This window comes from Poromitra crassiceps (genome assembly GCF_964638095.1).
Source record: "Poromitra crassiceps genome assembly, chromosome: 10".
Lineage (NCBI taxonomy): Eukaryota > Metazoa > Chordata > Actinopteri > Beryciformes > Melamphaidae > Poromitra > Poromitra crassiceps.
The window spans coordinates 43,471,957-43,477,956 of record NC_139631.1 but is presented as its reverse complement, the minus strand read 5'-3'; positions in this window follow the sequence as shown (position 1 = coordinate 43,477,956).

The following is a 6,000-nucleotide window of genomic DNA, read 5'->3' as shown; positions in this document are numbered from 1 at the left end:
AGCTACAGAGGTTGAGAAGGAAGGCATTGATTGCTTGCAGTCAGATGTGAGGGATCGGTTGGCAGTTTTAAGAAGAGCAGAGAGCATTAGGAAAAATAGGAAAAAGAAAGAGAGAGCTAGAATAGCATTCTATAAGGATCCATTTAGATTTGTGAAGTCATTGTTTAGTAAGGAAAATAATGGTAGCCTTATGGTACCTAAGCAGAAGCTTGAGGAATATTTGGAGGAGGTTCACAAAGATAGGGAAAGGTTTAGAGAGATGACAGTCCCAGCTGATATTCCACCTATTGGTGAAATAGAGAGCCAGTGTGATGATAGCCCACCAAGGTGGAAAGAAGTTCAAGAAGTAGTGAGACGTGCAAGGGCCTCTTCAGCCCCGGGTCCTAATGGAGTCCCCTACCGGCTGTATAAGAGTGCTCCAGATGTGTTGCAGTTTCTATGGAAGCTGATGAAGGTAGTCTGGAAGAAGCAGGTTATTCCTAAGGCGTGGCGTAGAGCAGGGGGAATCTTCATTCCTAAAGAAAGGGACTCGTTAGAGATAAGTCAGTTTAGACCTATCAGTCTACTTAATGTTGAAGGGAAGGTTTTCTTTAGTGTTGTGGCACAGAGGCTGTCTAGTTATCTAGAAAGGAATAGGCTAATAGATACTTCGGTGCAAAAGGCTGGAATTCCCGGCTTCTCCGGGTGCTTAGAGCACACCAGCATGATCTGGCACCAAATCCAGTCAGCTAGGCGTGAGAAGAGAGACCTGCATGTAGTATTCTTGGACCTGGCTAATGCTTTCGGGTCAGTGCCGCATAGTCTGTTATGGGAGGCCTTTGATTTCTTTAGAGTGCCAGGTAGTATAAAGAGCTTAGTTAAAGCCTACTTCTTAGATATTCAACTCTGCTTTACCACAGCAGAGTACACTACAGCTTGGCAGCAGCTGGAGATAGGCATTATGGCAGGGTGTACAATTTCCCCATTAGCTTTTACCATGGCAATGGAGATCATTATTAGGGCTTCAAAATGGGTAGTGGGTGGAGAAAGGCTGCAGGGAGGGCTGCGGCTCCCTCCAATTAGGGCATACATGGATGACATGACGACTATGACGTCAACCGCTCCATGTACTAGCAGATTGTTGGATAAGTTAAATAGTAATCTGCAGTGGGCTAGAATGAAAGTGAAGCCAAGTAAGTCCAGGAGTATTTCAATCATTAAAGGGAGGGTAGTAGGTAAGAAGTTTGTTATAAATGATGAGGTGGTGCCTACAGTGTTAGAGAAACCAGTCAAGAGTTTGGGAAGATGGTATGATGCAAGTCTCAGTGATAAGGGACAGTTTGAGGAGGTGAGGCAGGAAATGATTCAAGGTATTTCAAGTATAGACAAGTCAGGGCTCCCAGGAAAGTTAAAGTTGTGGTGTTTGCAGTTTGGATTGTTGCCTCGGTTGATGTGGCCACTGACAGTGTATGAGGTTCCCCTTTCAAAGGTAGAAAAGCTAGAAAGGATGATTAACTCATTCATTAGAAAATGGCTCGGAGTCCCACGCTGCCTAAGCAGTGTAGCCCTATATGGGAAAGGCATATTGGAATTGCCATTATCTAGCCTGACAGAGGAGTTCAAGTGTGCTAAGGTTAGACTGGAAATGACTCTGACTCAGTCAAAGGATCCAGTGGTTAGGAGTGTAGCGCCCACAGTTAAAACAGGGAGGAAATGGAACCCAAAGGAGGCAGTACAGCAAGCACAGTCAGCTCTTAGACACAGGGATATCATAGGTCAGGTGCAGCATGGGCGTGGAGGCTTAGGGTTGTGCATAGGGAAACCTGTGTGGAACAAGGCATCAGTAATAGAAAAGAGGAAGATGGTAGTTGAAGAAGTACATAGGCAAGAGGAGGCAGTAAGATGTACTAAGGCAGTGTCGCAGGCAAAGCAAGGACAGTGGGTGAACTGGGAGAGTGTAGAGAAGAGAAAGTTGAAGTGGAGAGAGTTGTGGAGCATGGAGGCCAGCAGAATTAGATTTATTCTAGGGGCTACTTATGATGTGCTGCCATCTCCCCAGAACTTAAATCAGTGGTTGGGCGAGGATGGTGCCTGCCCGTTGTGTTCTAGTGTATGTACATTGAGGCATATACTGTCAGGGTGTAAGGTCAGTCTCTCCCAGGGGCGATACACCTGGCGTCACAACCAGGTGTTGAAATGTTTGGCAGCTGCAGTTGAGGAAAAGCGGCTAGAAGTAAATTCTCTAGTTGCTAGCAAAGAGACTAGACAGATCAAATTTGTACGTGAGGGAGAAAAGATTAGACCAATTAAGGTCAGGCACAAGTTAGGGCAGCTAAGTGTAGGTGGAGCCTGGGAAATGAGGGTTGACTTGAATGAACAGCTAGTCATCCCAGCATATATAGTTAGCACCCGGCTACGTCCAGACTTGTTACTGTGGTCTGAGGTAGAGAAGAGAGTTTATTTTATCGAACTCACAGTCCCGTGGGAAGATCGAGTTGAGGAGGCTTATGAGCGCAAGAAAGCTAGGTATGCTGAAATGGCAGCAGAGGCAGAGCAGCGAGGTTGGAGGGCTCGAGTGCGGCCTGTAGAGGTGGGCTGCCGTGGTTTTGTGGCAAAGTCCGTTATTGCCTTACTAACTGAGTTGGGCATTCGGGGACGGAGCCTGAAACTTGCGGTTAGCAACATGTCTCAGGCAGCAGAACGAGCAAGTGAATGGCTGTGGATAAGGAGGAAACATGCTAGCTGGGGAGCTCGCTAAGGTCAGATTGATTGTTTGTTGTTGGTCATGATTAACGGTCCGCATCAACAGGGCTGAATCATTGACGGTGGTGCTGTAGTTAGGGATTGTTTGTTGTTGGTCATGATTAACGGTCCGCATCAACAGGGCTGAATCATTGACAGTGGTGGTGTAGTTAGGGATTGTTTGTTGTTGGTCATGATTAACGGTCCGCATCAACAGGGCTGAATCATTGACAGTGGTGGTGTAGTCAGGAATGTCATACCGAACCGACCTGGATAGCTAGGCTTAGATAGTGAGGTAATATGCAGTTGTGCGGTGGTAGCATGGAGGGGGGTGTTTCCAGGACGCTGGATTACACCGTTAAGCCTTCTTGAGGTGTCGTGGGCCTAACTTAACGAAACGTCGGTGAAGGAAGGTGCCCACTTGAAAACCCCAATGACATGCTTCATACTGCTGTTGGCTAGGGTAGGTAACTGGTGATTTGTGTCTTGTTTATTAGTTTGTTAGCCTGTTAGCTTGTTTTATTCTGGATTGGGCTTCTAAATGTGTTTTTCCTCAGATTTTGGCACAAGGGATAGTAACATCTTGTCCTGTGTATTAATTAATACGTGAAATCCGTCTATACAGCTGAGCAGCGAAAACAAAAGTAACGATGTCGAGTGAATATTTCTGCAGTTTGCCGAATGCTGAAAAAAAGGAAGTGCTGTGGGGTTGCGCTCTGGTGAAAACCAAACACCACACCACCAGGACTACCCTGATAAAAAAGGGGTACCCTCTACGTCAGGGATGTCAGAGATACGGCCCGCGGGCCGGCAGGTTTCATCCGGCCCGCGAGATGTTTTGGAATAAAAAAAAAAAAAAAAAAAAAAATATATATATATATTATTATTATTAAATTCGCACCCCATTATCATGAACTACGTGTGGCTAATAAGCAAGCTAAGAGTTCATTCATAAGTTAATTAACCTGCACTACAAGGGAGTATGTCAGTAGGTCATCAGGTGTAAACAAAGCCGCCATGATGCCACGCTGGAATTGAATCGCGCATTCAGCTACCTACCAAAAAACAAAAGAATCAACAAGATCAGGTGCGGACTGCATAATCGGGCACGTCGGGCAAATGCCCGGTGGCCTGGCCTGGCCTGGCCTGGCCTGCAAAAAAAAAAAAAAAAAAAAAAATTGTGCCCGCATTCAGGCCACTCACTGAACAGCAGGCCAGGCGCCGCCTACTGGTTTACTAGTGGTTTTATTACTTTATTCAGGGTTAAAGTGGGTGCATCTCATTGTAAAATTGGACTTGGCCCAAATTGGGCTTCAAACGGCCCAAATTGGGCTTCAAACGGCCCAAATCGGGCTTCAAACGGCCCAAATCTGTCTTTAAACGACCCAAATTGGGCTTTAAACGGCCCAAATCTGGCTTCAAACGGCCCAAATTGAGCTTTAAACGGCCCAAATTTTTCGGACGCCGGCACGCGCGTCGGCCCGTATCGGCCTGGCCTGCTTGGTATCTAATGCCCGGCCTGAATTATGATCCCAGTCCGTCCCTGAACAAGATGCTGTCGAAAAAGAGAAAGGTTGACACGGAATGCAGGCAGTTTCAAGAGAAATGGAAAGAGCAGTATTTCTTTTGTGAAGTAAATGGGTAAATGAGTCGAATTGATTTTAGTAAAAAAAAAATCCGGCCCCCATGAGGTCTCAGTTGAACAAATCCGGCCCTCTACCTAATATGAGTCTGACACCCCTGCTCTACGTTAAGATGTGTTGTGTTGTACTACCCTGATGAGAAAGGGGTACCCCCTGTGTTAAAATGTGTTGTGTGGGACTACCCTGATTAGAAAGGCATACCCCCTGCATTAAGATGTGTTCTGTTGGACTATACCCTGATGAGAAAGGCGTACCCCCTGCATTAAGATGTGTTCTGTTGGACTATACCCTGATGAGAAAGGCGTACCCCCTGTGTTAAGATGTGTTGTGTTGGGGGGGCTGGCCTTACCAGTGTTTAAGCACTATTACTGGGCTGCCAATGTTAGGGCTCTGATGTTTTGGCGACAAGGAACTCCTGGCAGTTTAACTCCTGGGGCCCCTGTGGCTAAAAATGGAGGCTGGCTCTATCGCCAGGTCCTCATTGCCAGCCATGTTGTTTTCTAAGCTAGAGGAGCCTGGTACTTTGAAAGGTTTGAGTTTTGTTGTGAAAAACTCTGTCAGAATTCTGAATCAGGTTAAGAAAGTTTTGAATGTACCAGATGTTTCTGTTCACACACCAATCTGTTTTAATCATTCTTTTTTGCCCTCATGGTCAGATAGAATTTGCCATGCCTGGAGTGAAAAGGGGCTGGTCTCCATCAGTGACCTGTATATTGATGGCCAATTTGCATCCTTTGATCTTCTGAAGAGAGCATTTGAGTTGCCCCAAACACATCTTTATAGATATATACAAGCTAGACATTATGTCCGATCCAAGATTCTCAATTTTGAAGTTCTCCCAGATGAACATGTTTTTTTTTAGGTTTTGTTAAGCCCTCCCAACTCCAGGCATCTTATTTCTAGGTTTGTGTGTTTGTTCGCCGATTGCATTAAGGCCCCCACTGAGAGGATCAAAGAGGCGTGGCAGGAGGAACTTGGTGTGGATCTGTCTGAAATCATATGGGACAGGAGTCTGTCTGTGGTCCAGCTCTGCTCAGTTAATAGTAGACATCAACTTATCCAATTTAAAGTTGCTCACCGTCTTCATTACTCCAAGCATAGGTTACACAAGATATATCCTTCGGTCTCACCACTATGTGATAGGTGTCGGGTGTCGGAGGGCACACTGTCCCATGCTTTTTGGTTTTCCCCTTCAATATCAGGATTCTAGGCCAAGATATTTGACTGGTACTCTAAGGCCTACAAAATAGCCCTCCAACTGGAGGCGGAGCTCGCCATCTTCGGCTGCTCGGAGTCCTCTTTGCTCCTCCCAACGGCCGTCCAGCAATCTCTGACACAGGGAATGACAGTTGCCAAGAAACTAATTTTGAAGGAATGGAAGTCCTCCTCTCCACCTTCTTTTCAGCTGTGGCTGACAGACATGATCTCAGTTATACGCATGGAGAGACTTAGGTTCCAGAGGTCAAATTCCTTAAGGAAATTTTTCATCATTTGGGACCCGTTCCTGACCTATTTTGATCAGGCTAAAAGTGGTATTTGAGTTTCTTTTGGATCCTTTGCACAGTATATATAGATATATATTTTTTTAATTGTTTTGTAAGCACATTTTGTAGCATTGTAATGTTGAATTTATGTA